Consider the following 22,531-nt stretch of genomic DNA (forward strand, 5'->3'; position numbering starts at 1 on the left):
ATGCCGCCACAACTAACTTCTGCCGTGGAATATATGTAGCGCTACACAGGCATGCTTTGCAGACACGAAGATAAAAAAGGTGGAAGATGAGCTTTTTTTCTTCGCCCCGAGTTTCGGCCACTGCTTTTTCACACATTATCCAACGAAGTAAATACAAATTCCGTATTGTTCATCTTCGAATGTAGCAGCACTTCAATGTACTACGAAAACCCGACTGGCAGGACAGTTTGGTATGTTTGTCAATATGGCCAACTCTACGTTCTGAATTTTTTCCTACCTGTGAGAAGAGATGGTTGCTAATAGGAACTTTTATGAATTGTGAATCACATGCAGTATTCTCTTCACATGAGAATAATACGAGTATAAAAATTTTGCCATGTATTGTTTCGTGTTTGCAGCTATCTCATTTAAACCCTGTCTGGCTATCAAACTACGAAACTAGAGTGAGGCAACAGCAAACGCGGAAGAATATACGTATCATGTCATGTTTATATTCGTATTATTCTTATTTCTAATAGTGATACAGTCAGAAACGAAGCACGGCAATGGGCTAGATTTTTAAATCTGAGATTACTGTTATTTCTGTGCAGAACGTAATGTACTAAAGTGGCGCCTTCAGTGATTTTCAAACGGAGTAAAACTTTCCCTAAACTCTCGTTCAGAACATCTTCTAACATATGGAGTCTGTTACTTGGTTCTTGTTAGTCATTATCAAAGGAAGCAGCGGTGTAAGTAACAACAAATTTTTATTTAGTAAGTCTATGACAAATAGCAGTCTTTTGCCATTGTTTCGCTAGTGAGACGACTTTTTTTTAAAAGAAAAAACATGTAAGCGGCGGTAGGGCGCATAAAAGCAAGCCATGCCGCGAGCGGCGACAGGTCGTAAACACGCACAATCAGAAAGCGACAAACAATGCATGACACAGGACAGTAATGCATTTTCTGCCTAGAGTGACGTAAACACCTATAACAAAGAGAACGGCACTTATCAGTTCAAAGAAAAATAAGCAACCGATTCAAACCAGACGAAGCACGTGAAAAAGGAGGGGTAACTGTATAAATACGGACGGAGCACCTGTAATATGGACCAACTTTGTTTCGATTTGGAGGTGCGGCCTAAAACCTTTCTCTCCCCTGGAATTTCGAGTCTCAAATTTCAGGTGCTGGTTAGATTCGAGTAAATACGGTGGTAAGCTTGTGTCAGTGGAATATGCTGGACCTTGTTGCCAAAAAATAACAAGAACCTTCAGGAAGGCTGGCGTTCGTGTAGGCTTCCATACAAGGAAGAAGCTGGGGTGAATATTACGATATAATGAAGAAGGAAAAACAGATAACTTTAAACGATCCAGTGTGTACGAAATTAAATGTGGAAAATGCGCTGGGACATACATTGGCCATTCGAGTAGGCATTTCGCCACAAGGTTTAGAGAACATAACTGTAGTAATAATATTGGGATTGGGTGCCATATGAGGGAGACTGGCTATAAGCTGGCCCCAGTAGGATGTAGCCTAAGGATTCTGCGTTCAGAACCAAAAGGGAAGATTTTAGATAACCTTGAAGATCTGGAGATCTACGTGTGTATACAGCACGCTGCCCACCCAGTTTTTAATGAACAGGCTTCCGGTGGGAACAACTGGTTTTTTTGGCTTGTTTGAACGGATACTATTTTGAGTTTGGTGTGTGTTAGCCCCCCATAAGAAGTTACGATAGTGTATTTTATAGGAGTTGGCCGTGTCCCTGTGCATGTACCGTTATGATAGGCTGTGTGTTTTCTGCTGAGTGGTTTGTCTAGATTAACATCATAAGGGGGAAGTTAGATGGTTAGATAGGTTGGCATATATGGAGTGTTCACCACAGTACGCTTTGGGTTGTCCTTGGTGACGCAATGGTTCACTTTATTGATTTTAGACTTTATAGTTTCAACACTTTTAATGTTCTTATTTCTTAAAAATCTGGAGCTCTCCAGTATCCAAATAGCATAGGTAGGACTCGGGCAATTGCCGTGCCAGTAGTTTATATAAGGAATGTATGAGGTATAAGCCTCGTGCGTGTGATTTGGGATTTTATGAAAATGCTCTTCCTCTCACGATTAAACTTTCCTCCATATGGTAGAGGGGTGTAAATTGTTGTTTGGAGGCTTCTATTCGGGCAGACATGGCCCATGAGTATCGCTTGGCTCATAATTCGATAGGCGGCGGTTTGAGTTGTGCTTAGTGCCACTATTGGCTACGGGTACAGAATGGCAATGTAAAAGTTTGAAACATTTTAAAGAATCCTTTGGGGATTAACGTGTACGGAATAGTGTACACTCACTGAATCAAAAGCACAAGACAATATGGCGAAATAATTCTTTAAATGCCTTTCTTCACAGTTATAATATACTCATAGCAGCCTACTAAGTACAGCACAGGAAAATGTGATACAGTGGCTGTAAAAATGATTCGTTACTTGGATTTATCTCTTTTAAAGTTAGTTTACTAGACATATGGCAATGAAAGTAACGTAAATAAAAAAAATATACTGTATAGCATTTGTTTTGTATCAGAAGTGCATAACGCTTAAGATTTAAACTACGTGTATTACGCCAGATGAATGAAAGTTAGTTGTGACCAAATATAAGAAGAAAACTACCGTATCCCTTCTACCCCACAATAAGTAGGCCTATTAAAAACTGTCTTCAGGAGTACCTACAATTATTTACTAAGAATGATGTTTCAGCAAACACGACAACTGCGGAAAACGTGCTTACAACTTGCCTGCGTCAACAGCCAGGCTACAATACTGAAACCAAAATAATGCCTAGTGTTCTGATTGGGAACGGAATAAAGTCGAATGAGCATGGCACAACAATTACAGGAACTTTCCGTTTCCAGCAAGGACTGTCAGATATTGGCTTCAGAAAAGGTTGTGATGCCACCAGTATGCACGAACTGTTAAAGAAATAAGAGCTTAAAAATTCGAACAACCAAATGCAGCACAACCCGGCATCGTATAGGAACGTCTGCAGAAGGAATTACAGATGTCAAAAACAGTGCTGTACAATTACTAACGTGTTTACTTCAAACATGTAGGCCTACCGACTGCATCACAAAACGCTTCATTATTTCAACTCGTATTTAAGATCGCAAACGCTAATTACGTGATAAAAACGATATACAACTAAATCGAACATGCATGCACAACGCGTAACAAGTCTCTCAATAGTTCAAATACCTTTTAATCGTTCGCAAAAGTCCTCTGAACTTCAACCCAAAAGTACGGCGAGCATAGGAAGCGCGAGAGACGTTTGGCAGAAAAATGGCGCCAAAAGTAATCAACCAATCAGCTATGCCACTCTCTCTGTATACAGGCTCTCTAGAGCACATGACCGTGCAGCGCCCGGTACCGTAGGCGCTTCGTTGCTAGTTGACATGCGAAGTGTCAGCATAAGCTCTGCTTGTCGCAGTTATAGTCATACGTTATTGGACACTTTCTTTGAGTTGTCAACGCTGCACGCCTGGTTGGACAGGAAGGAGTTGAAGTTTGTGGTATATAATTCATACGACCCGATCTCATTTTCTGTAATGTGCTGTTCTCTTATGTTTTTTACTTTTTTTGTAGCAGATGTCTAAAGATCGGTGTAATCTCGAAACGCGTAGCATGTTCTAATTAGAGTTCATTGAACATCTCATGACTTTATTGCGATCGTACAGCATTGGTTGCCAATTATTAATTTCCAAAAGGACATCGCAACGGCTCGTGCCTCAAACAATATCTCGTGTCCCTTCGGGCACTTAAGTTTTCCGTGCAGATGAAGCTCGCTATCGAAGTATACTGCCGTATCATTTTTCGGTTGGAAGTTGTGTTGGTCACCTAGTAATTTCTGTGATTTACTGTGTTTAGAAATGTGAACTATTTACTACTAAAAACAGTCTTTATGTATTAAGGTGACCGGTTTCGACCAGTACTGCGGTCATCTTCAGACCTGCCTGTCGTATACAAAGCTTTAATTAGAAGGCTACATACATTAAAGAAAATACATAAAGCTATAAAACGATGAATTACCATTGAGTAGAAACCTCTTTCTGCTCCAGCAGATCTGGTTCGTGCAAGACGGAGGTCGATCCCATCGAAGTAGGAGTTTGATGTGCTGGAGGAGCCCTTGAGGAGCGCGTTCTGGCTCTGAGGTACCCAGAGGCCACTGGTATGGGCCTCGTTTGGCTGTCATATTCACCGGATCCGAACACATGCGATTTTAGTGCGGCTGTATTAAAGACACGGTATATAGCAATAACCCCAAAATCACTGCAGAGCTGGAAGCAGAATTCAGCTATTAATCTGCGCCACATCATCGGCAATGATGTCAGGCTTATCGAACGTGGCATAACCTAAATCCGCGAATCGGTAGTGACGTAGATGTTGAATAAAGCGTGTGCACGGCGTAGTTTGTAACTTTTCTCATATAGTTCGGTAATTGCCACGCTGTGGATTGGGTGACAGCCCAGCTGACGTGCGGCGTTTGGTATCCTGCCTTAAGTTCCTTCTTGTTTGAATGAACTGCTGTGGGAAAGGAACTGTCTGGCACGGTCTTTCTTTAGTTCTCGCTTTCCGTAACTATGATGCGCATGCGCAGCTCTGCCCTTCCTTTATAGTTACATCCCGCTCCCTGGCCCAAATCTTCATTCTTGTGAAGGTGAACTTTCCGAACTGCGCCGGATCGGAAGACGGAAATTGTTCCGGGGGTAGCTCACTTCGTTCTGTTCAGCCTCCAATTCCGATCCGCCCCTCCTCCCACCCCACCCCACCCCTCACTGACAGTTCTTTTGTAAAGTATAGCTGTAGTAGTTTCCATAATTTGCAGAAGTCCACTAGGCTTAACATTTCGAATGACTTCCTGATGACCTGGTGAAGTAACATCGGACTGAAAATGCCCCTTCCGGGGCATGTCATTATGACTTTACAAAATATCGATTTATCGACATTCCCTTCAAAAGAATATCGATATAAACGGGCGATAATTTCTCACCGATGTATCTTCATCGAAACGGCAATATACACTCCTGGAAATTGAAATAATAACACCGTGAATTCATTGTCCCAGGAAGGGGAAACATTATTGACACATTTCTGGGGTCAGATACATCACATGATCACACTGACAGAACCACAGGCACATAGACACAGGCAACAGAGCATGCACAATGTCGGCACTAGTACAGTGTATATCCACCTTTCGCAGCAATGCAGGCTGCTATTCCCCCATGGAGACGATCGTAGAGATTGTGGATGTAGTCCTGTGGAACGGCTTGCCATGCCATTTCCACCTGGCGCCTCAGTTGGACCAGCGTTCGTGCTGGACGTGCAGACCGCGTGAGACGACGCTTCATCCAGTCCCAAACATGCTCAATGGGGGACAAATCTGGAGATCTTGCTGGCCAGGGTAGTTGACTTACACCTTCTAGAGCACGTTGGGTGGCACAGGATACATGCGGACGTGCATTGTCCTGTTGGAACAGCAAGTTCCCTTGCCGGTCTAGGAATGGTAGAACGACGGGTTCGATGACGGTTTGGATGTACCGTGCACTATTCAGTGTCCCCTCGACGATCACCAGAGGTGTGCGGCCAGTGTAGGAGATCGCTCCCCACACCATGATGCCGGGTGTTGGCCCTGTGTGCCTCGGTCGTATGCAGACCTGATTGTGGCGCTCACCTGCACGGCGCCAAACACGCATACGACCATCATTGGCACCAAGGCAGAAGCGACTCTCATCGCTGAAGACGACACGTCTCCATTCGTCCCTCCATTCACGCCTGTCGCGACACCACTGGAGGCGGGCTGCACGATGTTGGGGCGTGAGCGGAAGACGGCCTAACGGTGTGCGGGACCGTAGCCCAGCTTCATGGAGACGGTTGCGAACGGTCCTCGCCGATACCCCAGGATCAACAGTGTTCCTAATTTGCTGGGAAGTGGCGTTGCGGTCCCCTATGGCACTGCGTAGGATCCTACGGTCTTGGCGTGCATCCGTGCGTCGCTGCGGTCCGGTCCCAGGTCGACGGGCACGTGCACCTTCCGCCGACCACTGGCGACAGCATCGATGTACTGTGGAGACCTCACGCCCCACGTGTTGAGCAATTCGGCGGTACGTCCACCCGGCCTCCCGCATGCCCACTATACGCCCTCGCTCAAAGTCCGTCAACTGCACATACGGTTCACGTCCACGCTGTCGCGGCATGCTACCAGTGCTAAAGACTGCGATGGAGCTCCGTATGCCACGGCAAACTGGCTGACACTGACGGCGGCGGTGCACAAATGCTGCGCAGCTAGTGCCATTCGACGGCCAACGCCGCGGTTCCTGGTGTGTCCGCTGTGCCGTGCGTGTGATCATTGCCTGTACAGCCCTCTCGCAGTGTCCGGAGCAAGTATGGTGAGTCTGACACACCGGTGTCAATGTGTTCTTTTTTCTATTTCCAGGAGTGTAGATTGCCGAAATTTTTATCTTATGTTTTTCACAAATCTCGATAAATACGACTATGGGAAATGTAATAGTGGCAACTATCTATTTACAGCTCGTACAAAATAGATACGTGTTTCTAAGTAGCTACAGCATTGTGTGTAGCACGTTGCCAACGACGTGGAAGTCGTAGGATACTCTTAGCAGTGCCAGTTGTGTTGGCAGTTCGCGCGGCGCGGTTTATTGCCCGACGAATTTGTAGCAGCTCTGAAGCGAATGGCGTGAAGTGTTCCCTTCAGTTTCGAAATCGAGTTGAACTCACGAGACCTTAAGTCACAGCAGTGCAGTAGGCGGTACGGCACTTAGCAGCCGCATCAGTCAAACAAATGAGTTACAGCTTGCACTGTACGTGCTTGAGCACTGCCCTGTCAAATGATGGTCGGGCCCTGCAGAAAGTGTCATCCCTTGTGTCCCTTCATTTTTTGGAACACGGCCTACGACCAGGATACAGATAGAAGTGGTGACACGTTCTGCAGCACCTGACCATCATTTTCAGGACAATGCTCAAGCACGCCGCCCGCGGTGGCCGAGCTGTTCTAGGCGCTACAGTCTGGAACCGCGAGACCGCTACCGTCGGAGGTTCGAATCCTGCCTCGGGCATGGATGTGTGTGATGTTCTTAGGTTAGTTAGGTTTAAGTAGTTCTAAGTTCTACGGGACTGATGACCTCAGAAGTTAGTCCCATAGTTCTCAGAGCTATTTGAACCGTAAAACTCTGGATATTTTTAAAAATATGAAACTTACTTGTCATGAAAGCAAAGTGTGGTGATAATAGGTAGTTCATTAAAATACTGCGATTGACCTGTATCGTCAATCGGGAAAAGATATCGTGGTGTTGTATTTGTCTTGTGATCTACTTTTGCCGTGTGTTGCTTGACGCACATCTGCCAGTGGCTTACACAGCTATTGAGGAAGGGCAAAGGGCTGCCCAACTGTCGCTGTTTTTCAGGATCGTCCTCAATGGAACCAGTTTGAGGTGGCTGTAGGGTTGTGCAGCCTGGGAATTGCACTCTCTACTGGACGCCTGAGGCGCTGGCGCGCAGGTCCATACTGTTCACCCGACAGCCCTACGCCGGCTGCGATGTCTCGGCACGCCAGGCTGGAGGTCGGCAGCCTATCGTGCCGGAACATTGCGGCTGTCACTGGGCGCTCCTCCGCACCGCCCCCACACGCCTGGGACACTCTTCTGGCGTACGGACTTGTGTGACGTCTGTGGTACAGCTCCAGATTGTTGCAGCTCTACATCTTACTGATGACCTCTCTCGTAATGTAGATCCTACACTGATGTGCCAAAGAGACTGGTATAGGCATGCGTGTATTCAAACAGAACGAATACGACGGCGCGGTCGGCAACGGCTGTACAAGACAAAAAAAGGTCCGGCGCACTTGTTAGACCGCTTATCAGGATTGGTTAGTTTCAACGAGGTGTTACAGAGCGATAGGGGACAGCATATCCGAGGTAGCGATGAGGTGAGCATTTTGCCATGCGACAATTTCACTAGTGCGCCGTGAACATCAAGAATCGGGTAAAACATTGAAAGTGACATCTTCGTGGTCGGAAAAAGATCCTGCGGGAACGGGACCAGCGGCGACTGAAGAGAGTCGTTCAGCGTGACAGGAGCGCAACGCTTCTGCAGATCTCGATGCAAGGTCAGGAACGAGTGTCAGCGTGCTGACCATTCAGTGAAACATTGCTTTGGGCTTTCGGAGCCGAAACCGAACCCGTGTACCTGGCATGGCTGCACGACGCAAAGCTTTACGCCTCGCCTGGGGCCACCAGCACCGACACTGGGCTGCTGTTGGCTGGAAACGTAGCGGCTCAGACCAGTCTCCCTTCAAATAGTATCGAGTGGGTGGACGTGTACGGGTATGGAGTCAACCTCACGAATCCATGGACCCTGCATGTCAGCAGGGGACTGTCCAAGCGGGTGGAGGCTCAATAATGGTGTGGAGCGTATGCAGTTTGTGATATGGGACCCCTGATGCATCTAAATATGACTCGTGACAGGTGACACGTACGTAACTGTCTGATCGCCTGCATCCTTTCCTGCATTCTGATGGCCAATTCCAGCAGGACAATGCGACACCGCCACACATCGTGCATTGCTATAGTGGCTCCAGGAACACACTGCTGAGCTTAAACACTAGCTGGCCACCAAACTCCACAGATATGAATATTATTCAGCATATCCGGGATATGTTGCAACGCTCCGTTCAGAAGAGACCTGCACCCCTTGTACTCTTACAGATTTATGGACAGCCCTGCAGGACTCAGGGAGTCATTTCCCTCCAGAACTACTTCAGACATTATTCGAGTCCACGCCACGTCATGTTGCTTGTGGAGGTCCTACACTATATTAGGCAGGTTTACCAGTTTCTTTGACTCGTCAGTGCACAACTACTAAGGGGGGTGGGATGTCAAACGGACCGACTTGGAGCAGGAGAGGCACCACAGGACATTTTATTTTCCACTGTCTATACTTTTACAAATAAATTCGTAAAACTTTGTCAGCATGACCAGCAAGGATTCAGGATTCACACTCATAGCAGTGGAAGTGCAAAAAACATAACAAAATAATTTTTTTTAGATATGAAATTTCACAGTTTTTTCACTTACTGTTGGCTGCATTTGTAGCTGTAGGTACATTTTTCTACACAAGTGACAGAGATTCTTTGTTGAATTTTGCGCAGCATACAAACCATACTTACAGGTGTATGAAACTCTAGAATTTTCCAAATCTATTAAACTGTGGTAAAAATTGAGGTAATTAACTACAGAATGATTTTTTCTAAACATAAAGTTTAAAACGTAACGGCTCATTCATATTTTCATAAATTAAATAGATTCTAAAGTTTCAGACACCTGTAAGTATGGCTTGTATGCTGTGCAAAATTCATCGAACAGTCTCTCTTACTTACGAGGAAAAGTGTACCTATAGCAACAAATGCAGCCAATAGTAAGTGAAAAAATATTTCGTTGTAAAAAAAATATTTTGTTATGTTTTTGAACTTCCGCCGCTACGAGTGTGAATGCTGAGTCCTCCTTGGTGGTGCTGACAAAGTTGTATGAATTTACTTGTAAAAGTACAGACGGTGGAAATTGAAATGTCCTGCGGTGCCTCTCCTGCTCCAAGTCCGGCTGTTTGGCGTCCTATGCGCTGCCCACTTGTCATTGTGTTTCAGAATCATCCACAATGGAAGACGTTAAGGAGGTTAATGGGTGCCTGCCGCCATGGAATTGGGCACCCCACTGGACGCCCGGGACGCTGGAAGCAGCAGACACGTGACCGATGGCGCGCCGAAGAGCCGTGTGGCGGCGGCGATGTTCCGACACGACAGCCTGGGAGCGAGCAGTGTGTCGTGTCTGAACATCGCCGCCGACACGGGGCTCCCCTCCGTGCTGCCTTACACGCACCACCCCAGCACGCTGAGGCTGACTCTCCTCGTGTCGGGGCTTGTGCCCTCTGTCGTACAGTCTATTATGATGCTACGTGTTTGCAGATGAGTGCGGATGTTCTGCGTGGTTCAGTTGTGCGGGCAGTGAGGAGATGTCTAAGTGGAAGATGTCTCAGAGCTGGATCAGTAGCTTAGCGCGTTGTTTGAAGAGTTGAGGCAGGAGGTCACGAAATTCTTAAATTATTTCAGAATGTCGGTTTCTACCTTTGACAGTCTCCATCGACGGTTGGAAGATACTATTCCGTGGAAAAATACCGAAATGAGGAATTGTATTCAGCCTGTAGAAATGCTGGCAGTAATAGTGAGGTAAGTCTGGGATAATCATTTTCAGACTAGTTTTAAAGTAACGGTATTTATTGATAAAGTTCCGAAGAAAGATACAAAATACCTACATTGCCAAAAGTTTAAAAACACACACACACACACACACACACACACACACACACACACACACACACACACACACACGTAGTACACAATATAGTATTAGAAATTGATTTCCATTGTAGCGGACGAATTCGAATTTACTGAAGAACTACTTTCAAAATCTCCTTCAACACACACAGGAAAATTTTCATGATGTTTAGGTGCAGACTTTTTTTGCTTTGTGGGTTGGGAAGGTGGAGTAGGCAGTTGATCTACGGTAGACACCGAGGGAATCGATGGTGGGTCGTAATTTGGGAGATTGTAACATCCCAGCTCCTCAACACCATATTAAAACGTTCCACTTAAATTTGTTTGCACTTATAGCGATCCCAGATTCCTCAACCAAATTAAAACGTTGCATTAGGAGGTGTCTGCTTCGTGCAAAAGGTCTTGAGTTCATATTGACGACAACAAGTAATTCTTCATTACAGACGTTTATTTACAAAACAGAACTGACAGACTTCACAGACTCAACAACTGACTCTCAGAGCTAACCGCACTGCCTATCCGAACTGGCAACTGATAACTCCTAGGTGTATTAATATCTTTCCAAACAATGAGAGTCTTTGACAATGTTTTGTTTACAATACGATAGCAATTCACGACTTAAAACTAAATTAGACATTACAGAATTTTAGTACAGATTAAAGTAAGTAAAAGGATCAGTACATATAAATTCTTACAAGCATAATTTCCAAATAGATTTTATAACATTTTTCTACCAGCTTCTAGATAACCTTCACCAGATTTGTACCGATGTTTCCAGAAATATCTTTACATTTGATTCTGGATATTTCTTGAGTGATTTAGAACAACTATTTATATGTAAAATGATTTAAATCGTGTTTCAAAACATAAATAAATCCTTTCAGCAATACCTCCTGATACAAATCGTCTTTCGAAACTAGGCCATGAAACAGCTTTCACAAGCCTTCGCATTTTTGCGATCACAATACAGAATTTCTCCATAGAAAGTTCCAGAAGTGTGCATTAAACGTTCATTTACAGACTTTCTCTTTAGCTGGTGAGTTTTTTAAAGTATCTTGTCCATATTATACGAAATAATTTAGCTCAAAACTGATAATTTATACAATTAATCAGAGCTACAGCAAACAGTGAGTCTTTCTTTTTCAAAATGAAATATAATTACAAAATTGAATGAAAATAGGTTACTAACACTAAAATATATTTACATTAATTCTATTTTTGTTCTTTCTGTGCAAAATGTCCTAATATTGACACAGTACAATATTTAAACATCAGCAAAGTTTCCCTTTACATTTTGCATATCTGTATCGACATCCCCTAAAAGTCTACAGTATCGAATACTTCAATATGTCCCAATATGTCCTGTAATGTTACAAGATGTAGAACATGTGAGAGATACAAAGCCAGAGTTCTGAATGCAGAATGCGTTCGCCCTGGCTGGGATACTGGAGTACGCAGTGCATTTTGAGTTGAAACTGTGGGAATCGTTGGTGGGGCATAATGTGGGACATACGGTGGTTGCGTACTGTGAAGTGATAGCAATGAAATGTTGAGGTGGCAGTGGATTGGTCTGTTGTTGGAATTGGTATAGACCGCCTTCACATTGAACACAAGTATTCCAGTACACAACTTATTTTTCGTTATTGTTGCTAGAAGTAAGATGCAAAAATAATACTTTTAAAAAGTGAGACGTTGTTACTGTTTTTCAATAATATTCGTTTTTACAAATAAAACATTTGTTAATAATAGCCCGCCATGGTTGTCACGATAATAAAAAAAAATAATTTAAGTCAAGAAACGCCTGCAATGTGAAGTGAAGATCCTGTTCCACTGCAAAGAGTGAGCGCCGTCGCTTCTAGAATCTATACATCTAGTTCCTCCTTGTATATATGTGTGAGAAAGCATGTACTCACCAAAATCATTCCTCTCCCTTTCGTCCGACACATCAAAATCGCTACAAATTCCCTTTGCAAACTTCATGCCAAGCGTTTCTGGTAACATCTCAGTCTTTGTGTATGTCGAGGGTTTCGTCCCACAGAACAGGCCTTCCTTCAATTAATGAAATTAAAATTTCATTATCCATGTCTAGATTACGCACGTCTGAAAGAAGAAACCAGTTAACAACTGTGAACACCACGATTCGACTCTATTCACACTGAACAAAAAAGCTGTCAACGGCAGAAAAACCGGTACGTGTGTGTAAGCGTGCATTTGGTCAAGTGCCCCACTACTCTGGCCGTGCCTGTAGAATTGCCGTCGGCGCCAGTGGCAGCCGGCGGTCACGCAGCAACCGCCGACGGCAGATTCACCGCTCGTTTTTTCTGCCGCTTAATGTGCAACCTCTGACTTACTGCTGTGCAGCACTGCGGGAGCGGCAGCGACGGTCGGTTGACCGCTGCCGAAAAATCCGCCGTGTGTCCAACCGGCCTAACAGATGGTGATACGAGACTGGACGCGCACGTAGTTTACGTATCAGCCGATAGAGGACAGTAGTGAACAGGGGGCTGATTTAGTTCAGATTGTGCCCACTAGAGTGCACTGAAGTAATAGAATGTTTTTACAGTGTTATGTCTTTTTTTGTATGTAAAATGTTATAAATGTGTTTTAGCAGTATGAATGATGCGTGAGTGTGGATTAATGTTAATATGAAGATAACGAGTTACCTGGTAGGATTTAGTGTGGGAACATTTCGAAGACGTATGGATATGACAAAGGGGATTTTTGTAGAATAGATTTGTAAAGTAAGTTTATGGTAAAGGGAAAGTTAATTCAGATATAAATAACTGTATAAACAAAACTTGAGCACATTAGATAATTACGTCGGTGAAAGGTGCTGTCGTTAGGTTTACAATTTTGCTATTGGTTATTGATCAAAAGCGCGGATTGACGCGGAAGAATGTTGTTTTGCTATTGGCTGTCGAGTAAGCTGACCAATGGTAAAGCAATATTCTTCGCGCGCCTTTCTCTGCTGGTAGAGAAGACTTAGAGCATTCCAGAGTGGGAACCTAACTAGTGATGGGCTGAACTGCGATTTTCCGATATCAGTGATTTCTGTGAATGCTACTTTTCAGTAACTGTTATTCTTAACTGTGATTTGTCGCAGTTAAGAAACGTAGATCGTGTATCCCTCCGCCACTGCTATTTCTGCTACTTCCGCGATTTCTGTGACTTCTGCTACTTCTGCGATTTCTGTGACTCCTGCGATTTCTGCGACTTACCACCGAATGAAAAAGTTAACATCTGCCCACACAGAAAATTGCATCTCAACAAATCTGTTATTGGTAAATAAGTTTTACGTTTGTTCTTTCGTTGGCTTTAATTATGTATTAAAGAAACAACCGTGAAAATATTAATAGTGTCATTAATATGTAAGTAGCCATACAGTAGCGTAATAGTTCGTGTTTAGAAAATGAATTCTAACATCTTATGTTAACAGGTACCCGAACTACATTTCAGTCACTCAGTCAATTGATAACTCAAAATATCATTGTCAACAGATCTGGAGAAATTGCCACTGCGTGTTTAGACCGTTTTCGTCAGACGAGAGGTTAGTTTCTGTTTCGATGGACTTAATTACTTCAGTGAGATCGTTCTTGCACATGTGAAATATACCCCATTGAGTGGCTTTCATTACAGCAAATATTAGCAATCTACTCTGTCAATTATATTTCTTGTAATTAGTGAGAGCAAAAATTGTTTAATAATCCTTGTGATTTTGCAGACACAGTTCTGACTCTTGATTACTGGTTGCTGCGCGTATCTATCCACATCAAGGCTGTTGAGAGAGACTCGTGAAGATTCAAGACAGCTCTTAGAGGATATGCAGTTTAAAAGTGACATAATTGTGAAATAAGTGTGCAGATGAGTGATTAAACTGTGTTTTATTGAAGTTGTTATGCAATTTTAAAGGAATAATAAATGTTAAATACAGTGAGTGAGTAATGAAAATCTCATTTTCCACATGTTTAAGCTGTCCTATACCCGTAATTTTCCGCCACTTATTTACTGGTGAACACTAGTTGGAGAGTGACATGCCGCTTTCCCCCCCCCCCCTCCCCCTCCCTCTTCCCCTTCTCCACAACCTTGGCGTGACACTGACCTGTAACATACATTTTGAGGCTGTTGATATAAAAGTGGGAAGTACAGATCTTCCAGTTAAATCAGTAATAGCTTAAGTGCATTACTTGAAAGTAACACAGGAAAAGCTTACTTATGTAGGTGGTTGTAGTGTCGGCAAAAAGTTCGTGTGTGTGAAGTTGCCATGTAGAACATCAGGTGTAAAACTTTTATCCCGAGTCTTGAGCTGTGTTGGAATAAAAGTGAGGCATTCATATGACTCAATAATGCTGTTTTCATTTCACTGCACTTATACAGACGTCTGAGTTCTGCTGTGTTAACATTGCAAAGTCCTGTAGGCATGTGGAGTATTAACTGAAACTGTCATATTGGAAGCAGAATCACATTTGTTACGTTACTTGATATTTTCAGGAGAAAAAGGCAATGTTGCATCTTATTAATATAATACATTCAGAGTCAGATCTGTTTGACCAACCATAACATGCTGAATGTGCATGTCGTCATAAAATGTGAAGGGCTTATTTCAATAGTGGCACAAGTCCATTACCACCACTTTTCTGTCTATAAATTTCTGAAATTAATGATCCAAACAAACATTAATAAAGGTTCATTTCTAGCAAGAAGCCATATGCTTGAATATTTCTGGTATCTCAACTGTAGATTTTTCAGCGCTCATTTAACTTTACGACTCCGTATCTCTAAATGAACAAAAATGGACTTGTACCACTAATGAAATAATTCATTCACACACAGCACACCGATCTCGTGAGGCACAAGGCTCTCCATGACGAAGTACGTACGTCGTTCAACAGATGGCACTAGGAAAAGAATGTTAACTGCGCTTTGTAATTGCTACTTGCAACTCTTAGCTGCGACTTGTCACGGAAATCGCAGTTAGACTACATAGCGTGTCGCAGAGATGAGCGTAGTACGACCTTTGGCCAACAGATGGCACTGTTACCTGCGCATTTTAGTTGCTACTTGAGACTTCTAGCCGCGACTTGTCACTGAAATCGCAGAAACCAGTACGGAATTTGGCCAACAGATGGCTCACGGCGTTGAATGTGAAATGCTACTTGCGACTGCTAACTGTGACTGAAATCGCAGTTAGATTTTGTAAAGTTGTTATTGTGATATCTGTGACTTCTCAATCACTGAGATTTCTAACAGATACGCGATTTCCTGCACACCACTAAACCTAACCATGAAACGGTCCGGACGTGTATAATAGTAGTTCCGATGGAAACGATAAGTTGCCGGATCTAGCAGTGTTTCATACATCAAAAGTGTTGGAAAGTGATGGCATAATTATTCCGATGTGTGTGTGTGTGTAAATTTCGCAGTGTTTAAGTGAATTTTGTGACGAGAATAGACATACATTCCGCGTGGCATATTGAGCAGGTCGGTGGCTAAAAACTGACTGCATTAGGTACCGACAGACTTAATATTTACCGAGCGTTCTCGATCTAAAACAATCAGTATTTTTTTAGCTCTTACGTTTTCGGGAAATGCAACACCATAAACGTGCTAACGCGAGTGAAAGGGATTGTTGAGTGACTGTGTTAAGGGTGGCACGGGGCTGGCAGTGACACTTGTTCACCCAAGTTCCACAATATATTAATTGAGGACAAAATTTCCAACTTTTCATTTCATATGAAAACTTTCTCACGAAACGTATATTAGTGACTTAAATTGCAGCGTGGTTGACGCCTAAGTACAGTAGGTTTCACTCTGCTTTCCTGCTGATCAGCTGAGACAATGTTTAAAGGTAGGTGCAGGTCCGTCGTAAAGGGACGGAAAGAACCGCGTCGCCGCAATACTTCACAGAGTGTATTTTCTGTATGTGTGTGAAAGTCGCTTGCCATAGCTTCATTGAATTGGATTGACCTAAAGCGTGCAGCGATATAAAACAAAATTACTATAAAATTACCAAAATGGAAACTGAATGGTATGTTACTGCTATTCATGTCGCAAAGCAAACATTTGTCGTACAAATAAGGTACCGGATTTATAGCGAGCAGTAAAGTAATCAGGGTTTTCTTACTAATGATGTAACTGAGACATATTTACTAAAATTTCTTTTTTTGTAAAAAAATCATCTTTCTGAATCGATGTATTTTGCCATCTTGTTTCGACTATGGTAAGTAAATTGTTTGAGAAATGTCGGGGCACCTGAGCAGCAATGCTTTCACAAGACTTGCTGGGAATAACTGATGGATTATGGTCGCCCTCAAAACATTGTCTGAGGTCATCAGTCCCCTAGAACTTAGAGCTACTTAAACCTAACTAACCTAAGGACATCACACACATCCATGACCGAGGCAAGATTCGAACCTGCGATCATAGCGGTCGCGCGGTTCCAGACTGTAGCGCCTAGAACCGCTCGGTCATCCCGGCCGGGTACCTTGGGGGAACCATCCAAAACTGGAGATTCTTGTTTCCAGCATTAGTAAGTGAAAAAAATATTTCACATGTAAAGAAAATTATTTCGTTATGTTTTCGAACTTGCACTGCTATGAGTGTGAATTCTGTATCCGTCCTGGTCATGCTGACAGAGTTTTATGAATTTATTTGTAAAAGTATAAACAGTGGAAATTGAAATGTCCTGTGGTGCCTCTCCTGCTCCAAGTCGGCCCGTTTGACGTCCTACCCCCGTAATGGTTTATGAAGCAATAATGATCTCAAAACAAAATGGTGCCTTATTTTAGCCGAACTTCACGTACGCAATTTTTCTGGCGCCTTGTAGGAGTAATAACTAGCGAGGCGCTTTCCGTATCCGCCCCTGCCGATAATGTCATGGCAATGAAGGACGCGGAACCAGCGGTGCTGGCAGATAGCGAACTGGCCAGCCCAAGCTGTGTGTGATGCTTGCGCTCTCTCTCTCTCTCTCTCTCTCTCTCTCTCTCTCTCTCTCTCTGTGTGTGTGTGTGTGTGTGGGGGGGGGGGGGGAGGGGGGCGCAATGTCTGTTCAGAAATATCTGGAACATTCGTAATTTCGTCCCAATGTTGTTGTGTTGGAGCGAGATGCGGTTGGCATCCCTGCACACGTCTGTGTTTATCGTGCAAAATCGGAAAGTTTTATTGATGTACGTGTGTTATGGTTCAGTGCTGTATTTGGTAGAACGTTGTCACACAGTTGGGGATTTTCGAGATGGCTCAATTTGAGAAGCAACGCTTTTGCATTAAATTTTACGTGAAACTCAAGAAAACCTTTACAGACACACACCAAATGATGCAGGAAGCCTATGGCGATCAGGGCTTAAGCCGTACTCGGAGCTAAAATAGGTTCACACGGTTTACAAATGGCCACACAGAAGTTCAAGGTTACTTTTGAATATATTATGGGAGTGGCAGTGATCAGTGTGTTACAAATATTTACCATTAAAAACAGTTTTGATCACGATTTGTATTTATTAAGGTGACCGGTTTCGACCACTGCTGCGGTATCTTCAGACGTACAAGTAGCATACAAAGCTTTAATTAGAGGGCTACATACATTAAAAAATACATAGTTATAAAACGATGAGTTACCATTGAGTAGGAGCCCCTAGGCTGGAGAATCACTACAAAAGAACGTTGTCAAGAAATAAAAATAAACACACACTAAACAGCTATTGTCAATTAAGAAGCATTAAAAATATTTAAATATGTAGGATAAATGAAGTTCGATTTGGCAATACATGCGTTTCCCGCTCAAGGCCCGTTAGTGAACCATTTGGAACCACTGGTTGCCCTGGTGAAGTTGGACGCCGTTCCAAAGATGAGGCAACAGGCTTCTTTCTGTCACGTCAGACGATATATTATTGAGCAGCATGTCTTTATTGAAACGATTTTAACTACGAATTTTTACATTGTTATTCGACTTACAACTCATTGGTTAGTAATGACACATGCCGTCACAAGTGAGAGGAGCCTCCATTATATATAGTAAGACGTGCAGCGGTTTCTCCAGCCTAGTGATTCCTACTCAATGGTAATTCATCGTTTTATAACTTTATGTATTTTCTTTAATGTATGTAGCCCTCTAGTTAAAGCTTTGTATGCTACTGGTAGGTCTGAAGATACCGCAGCAGTGGTCGAAACCGGTCACCTCAATAAATATAAATCGTGATCAAGACTTTTTAATAGTAAAAAAAAGAAGTTGAAGGTTACCCGCGTTCAGGAACGTCAACAAAATTGTGCGTGCCAATCGAAAACTGAGTGTCGGAGAGACTGCAGAAGAACGTAACATTTCAGTTGGATCCTGTCGTGAAATCGTGACGAGGCATCTTGGAATGCATCGTGTACCTATGTTCGTCCCACGTTTATTGAGTCAGGAACAGAAAGACCTTCGTCTCACAATTTCTGAAGAGCTTTTGGTTTCCGCAAATGAGAACGAGATGTTCCTTAAGAGAATCGCAACTCGTGTGAAGAGACGTGGGTTTATGGTTATGATGTTCAGACCAAGGTTACAGGTTCACGGTGGGTCGGGAAACATTCTCAAAGACCAAAAAAAGCTTGCCAGTTCAGGTCAAACGCAGTTTCCTTTGACTTTGAAATATTAATTCATCATGAATTCGTGCCACAGGGCAAACTGTCAGTCGATGATATAAATCGGAGCGTGTCGCGATGCCTGCGAGAAAATGGGAGAAGGAAACGGCATGAAATGTGGCGAGACAATTCTTTGCGCTTGCATCACAACACACTCGCACATTCATCCCTGTTCGTGTGTGACTGTTGCACAAAAAACGAAATCAGTGTACTGCCTCATATTTCGTGCTCCTCATACCTGCCCCTGAGCACATTTTTTTATTCCCAAAGTTGAAAATCCTTCGAAAGGACCAAGAATTGTAACGATAGACGTGATAAAAGAAAATTCGGCGGAAGGCGATTCGCGGACTCGAGCAAGAAACGTACCAAGACTGCTTCCAGAACTGCAAACGGCGTTGGCAGCGATGTATCAAGCTGTGGGGGAGGGTAGTTCGAAGGAGCCCGTGCACAGCAAGTAAAAGGTAAGAGTACAAAATTTTCCGGGCGAAGTTCCGGAATGTTCTAAACAGACATCGTATTATGTGTACTGTGACGAAGCAAGCCGGGATATTTTTACTTCCCCTCTTGTTTTGCGATCTGCCTCCTTAAAATTCAATTTTTCAAGTCTGATTAATTACCATTTCCATAAAAGAGAAAGGTTGGCCCTCAGTTTTAAAGCATATAACACCTGGTCTAATTTTTTGCTTAGTTTTATGTATGTAATTGATTTTCTAATTTATTTTGACTATTCCTAGTTAGCAACTTTTGTTAGAGGGTGAAATCAGTAATTGTTTCGTAACTTAAATTCTATTGTTGACTTATAAACCGATATATTCTGTAGTAATTTTAAACATTTGAGGGACAACTAATAGTATTCTTAAAAGATCTATTTGGCTTTATTAGAAAACGTGTTAGCAAAGACAGCACTTCATTTCAAAGTAGTTTCCAGTTTGTTTTATGTAACTATTTTAGGAGTTCTTCTCCTTTAAACTCCCTATACTGGGAACGAGTTGAAGAAGTACTGTATCGGGTTTTGTTTATCGGGAGAGTTGAAATTTCGTGCCTGCTGTATACTGACTACTTGATAAGGTCTTGAGCATAAAGCTATGTTCCTGTACCTAGTTAAAAACTAATTTTTGCTTCCAGTATTAGGGTTATGAATCACTGTAGCATCCAACCACAAATGCCACCGAGATTGTACACAGGCATATAATATACTACTGTGACTGTTAAGTGTACGGTATATAATATTTATAATTGATAAATATTTCGCACACACACACACACACACACACACACACACACACACACACACACACACACACACACACAATTTTTTTTGTCCGAAAATGCACTCTATATTATCACTCACTCCTTAGTTAATACTGATTGTTTTTTACCTTTTTTGTTTCTTCCCGTGGCGTGCTGAAAAACGTTTAATTTGGGTTTCTATAATCTCAGGGAAATTACTGTCTCCTCGCCTAGTGAGAGAATTCAGAATACTTTCAATTTCATGGGTATCGCTTTGGCAACGTAAGAAAAAATGTAAAGCAAAATGTGTAACAGTTACAAATTGGGGATTGATGATCATTACTATGAAGTGAAAGCAAAATGCCAAATTAAATAATTATTACTTAACGAAAGAAGGTTTTTATACAGACATATAACATGTCGTGCATTAACTTTACAATTTTGGACATGAGGAAATTTTGCGGTATTCGGCGAAATGCGTAGAAATTACAATAATCTTAACCCGACTCTGTAGCGAAAGAAAACAGTATTCACAGTAAAGTCGTACCAGTAATTGTAATTGGCGATAATAATGGCACAATTAAACAAATTCCTGACAGGAATACGATTTCCGTTCATTTGAGCAGAATGGAAGAAAATAGGAGTCTGATAGCGTAAGATGCTGTCGGAAAGGCGCGCGACTGAAGGAGAGAGAAAAGACGAGCGCACATTCTTACACCGAACGAAATAACGATGATCTCATCATCCTGGGCGTACATATTCGCTGGCTTGCAGCGCAGCTCATTGACTCGATGGTTAAATTATATCTAACTCTTGACATTTCGATACGAAAGGAAAATGGTGTGTTATTACGTCACAGCCAGGGCACAGTATTAAAAGTAGCTGTTCGGGATCCGCTTTTCCAGTTTCCGTTCGCGCCTCTGTGTTATATTGGGCTCTACGTTGGTAATTACAATGAATCAGTTCCAACAGTGTTCCACACCTAGAGACATCATCTCTTGATATTCCTTGTTCGAGACGCTAATTAATGAACAACGGAAAAGAAACGTGAAGAGGAACGTCTTCCCACTTGCCAATACTGCAACTCTGGCATAGTTAAGCACTTCGTATCGTACAGACTTCAGAATTATAAATTAATGTAACAGCTGGTATCCACGTTTAATAAGAAGAGTTGTTTGTGTGGAACATGTACGTAGAAGATTCACCTGGAAATCTCTGCTGCACTGGGTTTAGGTGTTAAATCACACACATCGAGAGAACCAGTCAAAGAACTGGTCCATGCATTACAGGAATACTGTTACCGATCAGGCCTCACAGATGAGTGGAAGTTTTGAGGTAATGACGTAGAGGACGACGACCTGCTCCTGTTCCAGTATGAGTGATAAAACACAGAAATGCACAAGCTTTTCGTGTCTTAAGCATTTTTTATTGCAGTAGAAACTGCCCATCTACAAAATGATAGGGTGAGAAAATGAACAGTTCAAGAAATGCTTATTTAATTTCTTGTTGATATCAGCACCTCACAGCACAAAAACAGCGTGAAGGAGATAACACTTTATGCTGAACAGATATTATAATTATGAGTTGATCTTTGATAGTTTCTTTTTAGATTCGTGACACATTTTTGGGCATGGTGGATGGCAGGGATCTGTGACCATAGTGTGCTGCAGTCGTGCACATTACCAATTGTTTTATAACTTCTCCATCTTATGTAAGGAAAATATATCCAACGGAGAACTCTGGCTATGATACAAGGCAATAATGCAGCCATTAACTGGACTCACCTGTGCATTCTCAAAGAAAACAAAACTGAAAATATGTTCAGTATTAGTGTGTAAAAGTTAACTAATGCAAACACCAGGATTAAAAAAGGAAGCTGTTTGATGGACCTCAGCAACTGCACTCGCAATGCATGGGTTAATGCTGCAAGATGATTCTGGGAGTACCACATGTTTTTTGGAACTGAAAATGATACATTTTTGTTTTTGAGATCCTTTCGTGTAACCGTTACAGCCCAGTCTGCGCATGTATGTACCAGTTCACAGCAGTGATTAATGATTCAATAACAGGTAAAATGTTGGAAGTTCATTTGCTTAATAGCCGAGTACAGTTTGTGGTGCTGTTACGACTCAATCAAATGTTTGGTGAGGGCGGTGACTTATGTTTGAAACAAAATAATTGCAATAAATGAAGATATTCCCTTTTCGTTATAGGAACTATAATGCGGAATTTCTTTATACAGAATTAGAGCTTGCAATGAACAAATTATATTGTGAAAGCTATCTTGTAATCATTATAATCTCAGTTGCTGTAATTGTACGAGCTCAGATGGA

General features: G+C 42.6%; 1 long non-coding RNA gene across 1 annotated transcript in view; it reads left to right on the top strand.

The window, feature by feature from the left end:
- Positions 1-22,531, top strand: part of LOC126295295 (uncharacterized) — a 50,003-nt gene that overhangs the window by 17,758 nt on the left and 9,714 nt on the right. The window lies entirely within an intron of this gene.

Source organism: Schistocerca gregaria, chromosome 11, assembly GCF_023897955.1.
Source record: "Schistocerca gregaria isolate iqSchGreg1 chromosome 11, iqSchGreg1.2, whole genome shotgun sequence".
Lineage (NCBI taxonomy): Eukaryota > Metazoa > Arthropoda > Insecta > Orthoptera > Acrididae > Schistocerca > Schistocerca gregaria.